The sequence below is a fragment of the Pteropus alecto genome, unplaced genomic scaffold, assembly GCF_000325575.1.
Source record: "Pteropus alecto unplaced genomic scaffold, ASM32557v1 scaffold131, whole genome shotgun sequence".
NCBI classification, from domain to species: Eukaryota; Metazoa; Chordata; class Mammalia; order Chiroptera; family Pteropodidae; genus Pteropus; species Pteropus alecto.
Genome location: NW_006434709.1, coordinates 20016280 through 20030653, shown reverse-complemented (window position 1 = coordinate 20030653; position 14374 = coordinate 20016280). Strand labels below are relative to the sequence as shown.

At 41.9% G+C, this 14374-nt stretch overlaps 1 protein-coding gene and 1 long non-coding RNA gene across 2 annotated transcripts in view; one reads left to right on the top strand and one right to left on the bottom strand.

The window, feature by feature from the left end:
* The window catches only part of LOC112477905, a 5106-nt gene extending 4675 nt beyond the window's left edge, over positions 1 to 431 (bottom strand). Inside the window, exon 1 of the long non-coding RNA XR_003045660.1 lies at positions 209 to 431. This is a non-coding gene — a long non-coding RNA (uncharacterized LOC112477905). The remainder of the gene's footprint in view (positions 1 to 208) is intronic.
* The window catches only part of PRKCE (protein kinase C epsilon), a 449749-nt gene that overhangs the window by 255047 nt on the left and 180328 nt on the right, over positions 1 to 14374 (top strand). The gene's annotated exons all lie outside the window — the stretch shown is intronic.

The window sequence follows — 14374 nt, the reverse complement described above, 5'->3', positions numbered from 1 at the left end:
GTGGCAGCTGTTTATTCAGTGAGCAAATTTTTCCTGGCCTCCAATTTGCATTCTTTCCTAACTTAAGGACTCCTTCTCTTTTGCCTAAATGTTATCTTTTCTTGACTAATTGACCATAAACTCATTGCATCCTATCTTACTCAGCAACTTTCGGAACAAAAAGGAACACACATACAGATTTGCTTAAACTGAGAAAGCTTATACTTACAAAATCACGCCAGTTTTCTTCTCACATTTACATGTCTCAGAAACATTGGCTCCGTGTGTGATATATTAGGTTGTAAACCCCTGAGGGCAGAGGCCAGTCTTCTCACCCAGTCAGGCATAGTGGGCACCTCATCCTGTAACTCACTCTGGCGCTTAGCTCTCTGCCCTCCTGGAGTCCTGTGGCTGAGTCAGCACTCCAGAATCCAGTGCAGTCGACTGATTCCCCACTGGCTTCGACCTCAACCAACCCTACTGCTTCTGTCCCAGTGAAATCCAGCCCAGAGCATCCTGCCAGCGTGGAGGAGGTGCTGGACTGTCACTCTCTGAGTTGTTTCTTCTCGATAATGTAAAAAAAAAAAAAAAATCTATACATTAAATTCTTCTGAGCCTCATTCATAAGATCACTATGAGTCTTTAGTAAAATAGTGGATATAGGTGTGTTTGGAGAAAAGAAATTTGATGCAAGTGTGAAACATTATTAATTAAACATCTCAAGAGTTTATCTTAGTAGCACCCCAGTAGTGACAGACAAGAGACAGTCCTGTATAAAGCCAGCACTGCCACCTTCCTCGGGGTTCACCATTTCATTCCCTAATGAGCCTTACTCCTGTTAGGTGGTCAGGCCTTGGAGTGGACCTTTAGCTGTCTTCTCGTCATTTTGTACTGTATTCTCCTGTAGAGTAAAATCTGGGCACTCTCTTTCACTAGATTACTAAGGCTTCCAAGAAGACATTCTGAATTCCGTGTCATTAAGAGAAAATGCAGTGAATTAAAAAAGTTTTAAATGATTCCAGCAGCAGTTGGCTAATGCTCTTTTAAGGCACACTTGTAAATTGTTGCGGGAATCTGCTGTCATTTCTTAGATGTGGTGTATTCCAGCCCCTCATCACTTTGGGCTGGCTGTGAACTGCCAACAAGTACATTCAGAAACATATGAACCCCTGCCCCCATATAACCTCAAAGAGTCTCCTTGCTTGGTTGGCTTCACGTTTTAGAGCTCATCTCTGCATCTCTTGTACCTCACTTTTAGGCTTCTAGAAATTGGCATCAGCAGTGCAAACTAAAGGTTATCCTCAGGAGCAAGTGAACACGCACCCCATTTCCAGTTTATCGCCTGGCATTTGCTTTGAGTGACTCAAAGCAAGCCCTCAGCAGGTGTGTGTGTGTGTGTGTGTGTGTGTGTCTAGGAGTGGGGTGAGGACCCAGAGTAGGGGCCATTGTGTGTTAGAAGAGTGGCCTTGACTGTGGGATTTGCAGTCAACACAGGCTAGGCAAGATGAGCTACCGGGATAAGTGTTTATTTTCTTGCCAAGGAAACAAAGTGATTTCACTTTAATGTTTAATATATGGATGGCCACTAGTATATGTTTATAACATAAGCAAATCTATATCAAAAAATTTTTACTGGCATTTGCTATCAAAAATGTTTGGAGACCTCTGGCTTAGTTGATCCACGCAGGTCCAAGGAATAGAAGAAACAACATTTCAATCAGAACGTTAGCAAAGGCTTGTGCCCAGTGGCATGTACATACACTTGTGCATGCACATGCACACTCACACACTCATGCTTGTACTGACACACACGTCACAATACTGCACCCACATACCACATGCACTTTACACGTACACACCCACCTTCACTCCACACACACTTATATTTGTTCACAAACACAAACTCTCCCACTCTCATACTCACATACACACACATATACTACACACTCTTAAGCACCTTTTGCTTAATAACCTACAATGACTGAAAACTTAACAGACGCTAATTTCCAACTGAAAAAGTGACTCGTGTGGTAACCCAACGCAGGGACACACGCTCCCAGGAACAGAAGGGGAAGTAGCAGCATAGTTGGTCCCTTGGAGAAGCACTAGTGGCTGCTTGTTGACTACCTTAACCCATTCTGATGGATGGGATCAGACCTGAGCCTCAGGAAGTCAGCATACAGTCCATAAGTGAACACTGGAGAGGAGTGGCCAGGGCACTTTCTGCGCATTTCACAAGTTTTGGGCGGACACCATCGGTATGGCCATCTATAGATTAGGTGACCTGAGAGGAAAAGACATGGTCTCTAGCCTTAAGACACCTAGTATTTGGATTCGGAGATAGTGCAGACCTGTGTCAGACTCAGCACTGACAGTTATTTATAACCTGCCAGACTGTGCAGCTCAGAGGAAGGATGGCCAGGAGGGAGTAGGTCAGTGGAAGATCTTGAACGAAGGAGCAGGACTTCAAGTGGACCTCAAAGGATGGATAATTGAAATAAAAAGGGAGAGAGGAGGGAAAATTCAGACAGCACAGTTCCATCTGATGAGGGACTGAGAACCCACCGAGCTAAAGTCACACACTCTTAAGCGAGTAGCAGCCTGCTAATTAGCCCATTCAAGCATACACTGGAGGAGCCGAGAGAGACTCTCGTGATGGAAAGTTATTCACCTAGATAACCTTCAAGGTCCACTTGAGCCTGGGATTTTATGAAGCCATGACAGCTTTTCCAGGCTGGCTCTAGCTAGGATGTGATAAATCCACTGATTATGGGGAAGTTGTTCACTGGGATAAAAGACACTTGTTTGGGGGGAAGTTTAGCTCTTTTACACTGATTAACACAGGAGACCCAAGCAAGAGGCTGCAGTTAGCTGGAAGTTCTGTCGCCGTGGGCTCCATCTTTCCAACAAAACTATCCGGGCAAACTCTTGGACACCAGACCTAATCGCTGTTCTTAGTCACTTCTTAAGACATGACACCCCTGGAATGATCCATGATGTGTAGGAACCAGGCATTAAAAACTAACTTTTTTTTTTTTTTTCCCTTCTCATTTTCATCTGAGGCAGAGCCAATAAGACATTGATTCTATTTCTACCTGTTAAATGTTGACTGAATGAATCATTGTGCTAGTTAGGTTCCAAAGGCAGTGCTTATCTGGGTGTACCCTGAGATGCCTGGAAAAAATTTACACGTGGAACAGGATAACATCATTTGGTTGATGGCTTCCAAATTGTACAGGTGAAAACAAAAACCAATACAGGCAACATTTCCTTCCTAGAATCCATTTAGGAGGTGACATAAATGAGCAAGTCTCTTGTATACTTCATGTATGTGTCATGTCCGAAGGAACGTGCAGCCATGGTGATGTGCACAGTCCCTGTAGCTCTTAGGAGGGGAACAGCAGGTCCTGGCCCAGGGTGTGCACTTAATAAATTATGTTGGCCTAATGACAAGGTCCTCATTGGATGGACCAGAATATGAATGGAATATAAATTTCCCTCTCCTGTACTTTTTGTTACATAAGCACACTGTTTTTTGATTCTGTAATTAACTCTTGGGCAAGTTATTTAACCTTGAGATTCCATTTTTTCAACAATAAAATGCATTATGATGCATCATGTGTATCGTATTTAATTATACAGGTAATTAAATACATATAACCAAATGAATATACCTGTCAAAACTCTCTGTAAACTTTAGCTTTCATTAAACATCGTTTAAATAATACAACCATATATGCTTACAGGAAAACGTCTAACAATACAGACGAGTGCTTTCAGGAGTGAAATAGAAGTTGCCAGACCTCCCTGAGCTCTCACTCCCACGCCCAGAAGTTAGCTGCCACTGCAGTTTTCTTACACGCTTCAAAGTGCCGTGCAAATGTACACAATTATTTTAATATCTAGTGCAGATAATCTTTCAACTTTTATAGTATTTTCTAAATTGACAATCATTTTAGCGAAAGACAATGATGCATCTTGTGGGCTAGCACACAGCGGTGAGGATTCAGGAGGATTTAAGACCTCATTTCAGGTAGTTTTCTACTTTCGAAAATTATAGGAGATAAATTCCTTCGTTAAAAGACATAATTAAAAAAAGAGAGAGACATAATTCAGTTTACCCTAAACCTGACATTTATTTCTTCATTTTAAAAAAGGATTTTGTACTTAACATGTACAAAGCACTTAACCAGCCTGTGAAAATTTGAAAGGACCATAACCTGTTACCTCAGCCTGTCTATAGGAGTTGCGTGCATGTAACGATAGTACTGGGTACATGCGTATAAAAAGGTGCAAGCAGAGGGCCACAGGAATTCACCATGGGCCTCTCTAGCTAGGGGCTTAGGAGAGGCTTCCCAGGAGAAGGTGACGTTTGAACTGGGCCTTGCAGTTCAGTTAGAATTTGGACGGACAAGATGAGAACTAGTTTTCCTACAAAGACCCAACATCTTTGGGATTACAGAGAATTTCTTACTTCCAGATCGCTTTTATTCTTTTCTTAAATGTTTTCTAGTTCCACTGTCCCAAATGCCTTTGCAGAGGACAGCGAAGTATGAAGTTCTCAGCAGACACTAGGATATAAATATGTGTCAGCTGAGTTACATTATCTTGACATCAACTGAGTCTCCACGCCTGCTTTCTTGGGTCCTCTTTATCAAGAGTCCCAGTTTGCAGAATGCACCAAACAGCTGCTGGGGGTTGCGGGGTGGGAGGTGGGCGCTGTGTCTGTGTTAAGTGAACGAGGGAGAATTTGGAGTCATCATGCAGTGAAACTGCCCTGTCTAGATCATCAGCACAGGATTGTTTTAATTGCTAGAGCCAGAATGACACAGAAAAGCGTTCAGTCCACTCTCATTGTTTTACAAGGTTTAGAGAATGAGGCACCGAGCTGTGGTGTGATTTATGCAAAGACAGATAGTGGGTTGACGGCTCTGTCAGGTGTGGAAAGAATCTAGGTGTCATGAGTCAATTCCAAGCTCGACCACTGTGACACTCCCACAGGCCCATTCCATGCAGATTCTTGCCCAGATTCATTGACACCACAGCCTTTCAGGACTGAATCAGTTAGTCGGTGACTCAGTTCTACTCCCCATTCTGCTTCACTACTCTAGTTCCACTGACTCCATTCCGACTTCTCGATGCCACTTTTGTTGCACACACTGCGATGGCCTCAGGCACGAGGAAAGGTCTGTGTCTTCCTCAGTGGGGGTTCCTGATGTGTAAGCTCTGCATGAAAGCCTGAGCCAGCACACAAAAGACAGCTTGGTTAGGGTGGTGGCTGTACTGCTGTATACATTTGTCAAAATCACTGACTTATACACTTTAGATCTATGCCTTCCACTTTATGTAAATCAATCCTTAATTTAAAAATTTTTTTTTTTAAATCGAAGTGACCTCACTTGTAAATCCTTAGAGATTTGGGTGGGTGAGTTCTACCCACCCCCAAAACTATTTTGCTATGGATACCGACGAGGCCCTCAGTCAAGTGAAGACACTTGTCGTCATGCTCCCAGCCATGCCCTTCTGCCCCTTTTCCTCTCCAGTCATGGTTCTTCCATTTCTTGCTCCTCTTCCAGCTGCCCTTCCCTGAGGCTTCAGCTGCTACAGATTCCTCTGATTAGGCAGGGAAATGACTGACACACCGATGCACTAAGACTAGGACATGTTCCGGGGAGATGTCAGTCTTAGAGGAGGACCTAAGAGAGATACACAGCATAACAACCAAGCCACAGCTGTCATTTATTGAGCATATACTATGTGCTAGGCACTGTGCTCAGTGCTTTCCATGAGGCAAATGCTACTATTATTACTACTATGATACTGATAGATAGATCTCTTAAAGAGCGGCTGTGTAATTGTGTCCTGCTGGTAAGGGCCAGAATTAGAATCCAGGCTCCAAAGCCAAGACTCTTTGTCTCTATTTGGTACAGCCTCTTCAGAGGCAAGAATGACTTGCCAATGGTAGAATGTCAGGCACTTCTGGGGAAGAGTGTTTGGTGAGGGGCTTCTCCAGCTCCTACAGTGAGACCCCATGAAGGGCCGCTTATGCCCACGTGTGAGTCCAGCACTGGATGGCAGAGGTGATAGGCCAAAAAAACGGAGTGGACTCAGTGGTCTGTTTGTGCAAGTTATTTTGTGTTTATTAATGAGTAGCGCTGCCATTAATTCCTCATCTGCAAGGCGAGGGTTGATTATGATGAACCGGACAGAGGGCTTCCAGGGTGCGGGATATTAGCTAAATACCAAGCAAGGTGAGCAGAGTTTGCAGGACCAGACTGCAAAGGAGCCCAGAGGAGTCCCGTGTTTCTTAAATCCCTGCCACTATGAGGCTCCAGGCCCTGAAACCTCTGTTAAGCTTATCAGTGGCCATGAGCCATGCTCAGTCAATCTTTGACTAACTGTGCAAGAAGGCCATTTGGCCTATTTGCCTTCCCATTTGTTTTCTGGCTTGCTTTACCTGAATCTACTTTTCATTTAAATTTTATGGAAATGAAATGGGTTATAAATGACCCAAGTCAGAACCTTGGGACATGCTGGCTCAGCTTTTCCTGGGATTTGCGGGTAAAGTGTATACGGCCGAAACATCTTTCCAAAGGGGAGAGAAGGCAAGATTCTGGAGAACAGAGCTGTCTAACACCAGAGACATGAGTCTTCTTGTTCAAAGAAAAAGGTCAATAATGGTGAGAGGTGGGGGGAGTCACCCTGCCAGCCCACTACCCCTTAATCTTTTGAGATCCACGCTGCTGTCCTGGGAAACAGCCAGTTGTGAGAAGTTCCTGTCAAAGTGTGTGAGGAGATGGATTAGGGTCAGCGGAACCAGATTGTGACAATGGTACCAGCATGATTTGCTGGGCTAATCTTCCCCTGCCTGTCCTATAGGCTTTCTGTGGAAAATAAGTCCAAATAAAGGTGTGTATGACCACATTCCCGATCAGTTCAGGATGCCACCCCAGTGCAAACCTTAGCTATAACCACCCTCCAGAGGGTCCCAACTCCTACACACCATGTGATGTAAAGTGGCCTTGTTTTGGCCTGTAGTTGCGGAGAGCTCCAAGAACTGTCTGATGTGGATTCAGCAAACCGTATATTACTGCCACCCTCAGAATTGTAGACGTAGGCTATGGAGTCAGACTTGGGTTCAGAGCCTGCTTTGTTACTTTCTATTGTATCATTGTTTAACTTCCTTAAGCCTTAATTTTCTCACCTATAAAATTAGGGTAACAATGTACTTTCCTTGTAAGTGGTTTGTGGAGATTAATGAGATAATATGTGTCAAATCACCTATCACCTCGCCTGGTGCACAGCAAATAATCAGTAGTGCCTGTTGTTACCATGATTATGAAATTGCTTCCTCCTTCCTAGCCCTTTGAGTTGCATGGTTTCTGTAACCCTTAACTCCTGTTAAGGTTCAGTCTGCAGGGCTCAGGGGACAGCATCCTCTCAGTCCTGCCACCCCTGGTCTTTCTCTGGCCGCAAACCCCTGGTCGAGTAGCCTGGCTCTGCCTTGACCAAGCTCTCTTTAGTTGGGACCTGCTCTGGTCTTGCAGAGAGGTTCACGCCCTGGTCTCCTGCTCAGTGTCCCAGGGCTTTCCATATACCTGGGCCTGCTCTTGGGCCCAGTCCCGTGCTTGGGACCCCCCTCCTGTGCCTGGACCTCCTTGGGCAGCTGGTCACCTGTAGGCACCTCTGCCTCTTTTTTGTCCTTCACTCTCCTTCCTAACTCTTGCCTGTCCAGCTGCCTCCTGCTTGTGCTAGAAACTCTTCTTTGCTTCCCTTTCTCTCTACCAGACTGTACCAGTTGTCAGCTCTGCCCCCGCAAGACTTTTGGTCCCTGGATCCCAGGCCCTCCCACCTGGCATGCCCTACCTACCAGCTAAGTCCCAATTATGACCCAGCAGACCTAGACTCTATGAGATGATTAGCTCCCCTAAGATACCCTATCAGCCACCAAAAGTAATTCACATCAGTATAGGATAGACAGAATACTTTCTGAGCCTCTTTCTATCACATAGTATATTGTTATTGTAAAAATAGTACCACATAAATAAAATTTGGTACATCCATTCAATGGATATTTTTTACCAATACAGAGAAACGAAGTACTGATACATGCTACAATATGGATGAACCTTGAAAATGTTATGCTACGTATAAGAAGCCAGAACAAAAGACCACATACTGGATAATTCCATTTATGTAACATGTCTAGAATAGGGAAACCTATAGAAATAGAAAGTAAATTAGTGATTGCCAGTGGCCTGGAGAGGGGGAAGTGGGGGATGCCTGCTAAAGGTTTTCTTTTTGAGGTGATGAAAATGTTCTAAAATTGACTGTGGAGATGATTGCACAGCTGAATATACTAAAAACCATTGAAGGTACACTTTAAATATGTCAGTTCTATGGTACGTGAATTAGATCTCAAAAGCTGTTACCAAAAAAAGAAAATGTTAAAAGTTTAAAATAATCTTTTTAGTAATACAATGCAAATATAGCTATTTTATTTTTTACATATCTTTTGATCTTCAACTACTGGAAGATAATAGTTTTATGTGATTTAAGAGTAGTCTTATCACCATACTTTTTAACAAATACTTGTCCATTTTGTTACATAGTCTTTATAACTATTTATAGTCTCTCAGTTTGATATTTTGCTTAATTTTCCAATTGATAGACATTCTGTTTTCCAGATTGTTGCCGTGACTATCGACAGCATTTCTACAGAACTAAAAATTGTCTGTAGGATTATTTCTTTGGAGTGGGACTAACCTGTCAAAATTTCTTTCAATGATGTTTATAGCCTATTTTCTAGCCTATTTTACCCAGTAAAGTTTGAGATGTGAAAGTGGCTTAGAAGGAGGAAGAAATGAGAGAACAAGCAGTGTCCTTTTTGCACAGTGATAAAACTCCCTCTCACATAAATGTCTATTGTCGACATGTTAAACACCGGCTAATAACTACAGCTGTAGGGAACAGTTCATCTATAAATCATATCTGTTTTAAAGTTGTACTGTGCAAGACAATCACTTGTGAGTGTTCACGTGTCACATGTCCAAATTCAGTGGACTGAGGGTAAGCCTTTGCTATACACTAATGTGGCATGTTCAAACAAACGCTCATTGGTACACGAACACACAGAAAATTTTAAAATATTGGAGATATTTCAAAAATAGATGAAAAAACAAGAATAATTACCCTTAGTTAGCAAATATAAAAATTTAATATTTGCTTTGGATCTTTTTCATTGGCTTTTGTTAAAGAAACCGTCAGATACAGTTGACGTCCCCTTGTGGAGGGACCCTGCTCTTCCTCTCTCCCCAGAGGTAACCAACCACTGGGCTGATATTTAGTCCATTTATATGTTTGTTTTTTGTTTTGCAATATGTGTGTTTATAAACGTTTTGTGAATTTGATTTTATATAAATGGTATCGTATTGTACATATTCTTTTATAATTTTTTAAAGGGAACATTATGTTTTAAAGATTAGTCTGTGTTATAGTAGATCTGGTTCATTCATTTTAACTACTAGATGATATTGTTTGTATGACAAAATCATACTTTTTATCCATTCACTCAGTGGTGGACATTTAAGTTGTTTTCAGTGTTTTACTACCACAGTGTTCCAGTAAACATCTTTGTGTGTGTGTGTGTGTTGGATATATGTGTGCTAATTTCTCTAGAGTTTACGTAGGAAGCAACTGGATTATAGGATATACACGTCATCAGGGTAGTTCATTATTGCCATATTGTTCTTCAGCATGGTTATATTAGTTCACATCCCCACTGGCACTGTGTAAGAATTTGTTTCTTTACATTTTCATCAACACTTAGTAATGTCAGATTTTAATTTTTGCCAGTGGATAAGTATAATGTGGCATCTTATAATTGTTTTAATCTGCATTTCCCCAATTACCTGTAAGGTTGAGGATCCTGTTAGGATTATTGGCCAACTGTATGTCTTCTGAGAAGAAACTATTCATATCTTTTGGTTATTTTTTTTTTTTAGATCATTGGTTTCTTATTGATAGTAGGAGTTTTCGATATAGTATACTGAACAACTAAATCGGAATCTATTATGTGTCGCAAATATCTTCTCACGGTGTCTGTGGCTTGTCATTGTACTTTATGGCGTCTTCTGTGCAGTTTCACACATATTTGGCTTGCGCTTTTTGCATTGTTTAATCTTTCCCTCTCTAAATGACAGAGATATTTTTTCTATTTATTTTTTTAGTAAAAGTTTTAATGTTTTTTTAATTTTTACACTTGAGTCTAATTCTTTTTTCCTCCCCTTTTGTCAACCTGTGTACCTAAGATCATGCTGAGATCAGTCTATGTTTTCTCCACTGACTTTCTTTTTTCAGATCTCTATTCTGTTCTTTTAATCTATCCATCCCTAATCCTGTACACATTGTCTTAGTTGCTTTGGCCGTGAAACAAATCGTGATGTCTGACAGAGCATGCTCCCATTCTTTATTCTTATTTGTTAATTTGGGGGGGCGGGGGAAGGAGCTATTTTTGGCCCTTTTTCTTCTATGAATTTTAGAATCAACTTCTCAAATTCTGTGAAAAACCTATTGAGGTTTAAATTAGAAATTCATTGATTTTTGAGTTAAATGATTTTTAAAAATGATTATAGATCTATTCAGGTTTTTACTTTCTTCCTGAGTTAAATTTTCTTTGAACTTGCCTAAAATAAATCCTTAGAAAAAATTTTCCTAATTAGTATCCTGGGGAACATAACAAAGATGGTTTTAGGCAAAATGAATTTTTAACCAAATGCTGAAGCTATCTTCAGCTTAGGTTTTTTGTTGTTGTTGTTGTTTTGTTTTTGGCATGTATACTTTTAGTAAAATCAACATACTTCCCAAAAATTAATGCTTAGTTTTAATAGTAGGCATAAAAATAGATCACTGCTTTATAGATCATGTAATATATTACCATGTAATGGATACCAGCTAATCTCTGATCTTTAGATGACTGCTTTTGATTTTCACCTTTTTTTGATCTTAAAAATTACAGAATTACAGTTACACTTACTGAGAGTTAATTTTTTCTATTTCTCCCTTTCTAATTTTGAGGGTAGCTGATCAAGGTGTCACAGCATATTTGTATAGGGAATTCTGGGTAAGGAGAAAATAGCTTTCAAGGTCATCACTAGGTTTATTCCTGACTCTGCCCCAGTTTCCCCAAAGACAACCAGATGCTTGTTTTGTTGATGCCACAGGCCAAGTCTCTAATAAGTAATGAAGTAAAAATGATTCCTGGAACTTACAGCTGGAAGAAGGGAGCGGAGATGACTGGATAACCTGTGATTACAGGACACGTGATGATGGGCAGCGCCCTGCATACTTTTAGACCTGCAACACACCCTCGGCGGAAGAGACTGAACATATGCCATCCTCTGAATGCCAGTGCATCTTAGGGTACAGGGCTCCAGAGTCATCCGGGCCACTCCCCTCATTTCCAGGGAGGTCCCTCGATTCAAAGAAGGCAGGGGACTGCCCCACACCGGCAGTGAGTTAGTCAGACCTAGGACCAGAATCCAGGTCTCCTGACCCTGCCTGTCTCATTCTTCTGTGCTTTCTCTTTTTTTCATAAATAGCACTTCCCTGTAGCCCAGACCAGCCTACCTATTCGACAGTGTTCTCTGAGAGACAGCAGGAGAGATTTAGACCAAAAAGTGGAATCTCAGCCTCAACTTTCTTCTGTGTACCTGGCAGGAGGGTTTTGGTCCAATTTATTATCATTAACAATAAAAATAATAGCAAATACAGCTGGAGGACAAGTGGGAGAATTGGTGTTCCTTGAGTACCTCTGAGAACTTGGCTTCCCTAATTAAATACCTTCAAACAACCAGGTTCATTTCTTTGACCTATCTTTGCCCACCGGGTGGCCCCAGATTTTCTGCCTGGGACGGTATTTACTTGGCCACCATGACAGCCCCGAACAGTATCCTTGTACTTCCCGTGGTGTAGTCTATCACTGGTCACGATTGTGAATTGTATTCCAATTCTTTACACAGCCTTAAACCTTACCCAAGGCCTGGCGCTCACTCTAAACCAGAGTTCTTCAAACACTAATGCCGTCCAGTGCTGTGCTGGCTGCACCATATTTCCTGGGGAGCCAACTGAAATTACAGATTTTCAAGCCTCACCTGATGAGACTGGGGAATTGCTCAGGAGTCTGTGGTTGCACCAGGTTTCTAGGTGACCCTAATAAGCAGCATGTCAGAACCATTGATTGACCCAACTTTAACCCAGGGCTCTAGGCGGGCTGGTACCAGTCCATGGCCTGTTAAGTGGGAGGTGAGCAGCAAGTCAGCAAGGGAAGCTTCATCTGAATTTGCAGCCGCGCCCCGGCACTAGCATCACCACCTCAGCTCCACCTCAGATCATCAGGCCTTAGATTCTCATAGGAGCACCAGTCCCTGGTACCAAAAAAGGTTGAGGACCACTGCTCTGAGAAACAGCTTCATATGGACTGTTCAATAAGTAATGTTTCCAGTCACAGTCATCTCCTTAGATATGTTCCTCTACCTTGTAAATCTTTGGGCTTCTCTAATTCCCCTCTAATCCTGACCTTCTCACTGAAACTACATTATATTTATGTGTATATTATCTCTATACCTGAACTAAACTTTCTCTGGGCCCAGCGAGGAGCCCTCTTGTCATGGGACCAAACTTTGTTGTTAACCACAAGATTTGTGCTTTGCTGCCCTTAGGTTTGAAGGTCCTGCCATCACCAAGGCCAGGCTAGACCATGCGGCATCTAACACAATGGGGCCCCAAGTGAGCTAATGCAGCCCTGTGCTGGCAGCAAAGGCTGAGTGATTCTGTTCAGTGCACAGCCTACACAATCACATACAGTGAGCTTGGTTCTCTCATACTTCATCCTCCGAACTTGTGCCAAGATAGATTAAAGCACTAATAGGGTGGTTTTAGGAGTGTAAAATTTGACAACCCCAGAGATTCAGACTCTCCAAAGAACCCTAAGATCCTTGAGTGCCAGAGCTGAAAGGACTTTACAAATCACCTAGTCCAGTATCTTCATCACACAGATGAACAAACTGAAGCCCAGAAAAGGAAAGGGACTCAGCCAAGAGCACACAACTAGGTGGTGGTGAGCGGGAAAACCTAGGCCCCCAACTCATGATAGTTATGCTTATTCATCACACCATGTGTCTGCCAGGCCTTGTAAGCACCACACAAGACATTGCTATTCTGTTCTGTATATGTAAGAAGTTTATTAAAGTTTAAACCAATAAAACACCCTCCTTTTGCTGAAAGTATTCTAAAGGAACACAAACTACAGAATTTATTATAATATGTCCCTGAACCCCTTATTAAGGGTTCAAATTAAGAGAATATAAAATAACCTCTATTTTACATTGAAATTGCTATGTTAAAATTTAGATTTACCAAACAGTTGAATTAAGGTGTAATTATTAGCATTTCCAAAAAACTTAGCCACTCTTCAAAAGCACTCACCACATGGCTCCCTTAGACAGCACTTAATGTATACTTAAAATTAGGTTTGATTGATAGCAATTTCATTGACATGCAGCTTTCTAAGAACAACTTTTTTAGAAAAAGAACATTGAAAGTGCTTTGTTTAAGCTATGCCACATAACACCAAGGTTCTATTTGGGACAACCAGTTCCTGCTATTAAGGATCTTATAAACTAACAACACACACACACACAAAAACAGTAGCCAAATAAAGCTATGCAGTATGAGAATTTGTTTTATATGGTAGGCTGGGTTCACCCCAAAAACTAATTTTGTGGACAGGAAGATCAAGCCAGCTGCCATTTTTGACATTACCGAGTGGTATTTGAGATAATGAAATTCTCACATAATTGATAGCTCCAAAATTACCCTCGATCAATTCTCAGTCCTTAGCATTTGTATTAAATTACCCAGATGATACTCAGCTCTGAAGCCCCATCTTCTCCCCCGTTGTCACGAGATCCAGGCAAATGCCCACTTAACACCCCAGTGATTTTGATGGAACACCCCTGGAAAGTCTCAGAATCAGAAGTGACTTGAAAACATACAGCCACCCATGTAATTTCGTCTTGGGGAAGCTGAGACCAAGGCAAGAGACATGACCTACCCAGGGGCCACATATCTGGTTAGTGTCAAAACCAAGATCTTATCTTCCAGTACCAGGCTCCCAGTCAAGGGTGCTTTTCATATGCTTTTCAATTAGGATAGAACATCATCTTTCTCTCCTTTCCTTGAACACCAACTCCCTTTCCTTTTCCCTCCCTTCCTCCATTGGAATACCTCCTCTGGAATACCTATTTCTGAATCATGCCCCAAAAAACTCTGAACCCAAACACTTATTTAATGTCGCTGCTGAGTCAGATGCCACTGGCTCCATCAATACCGTTGT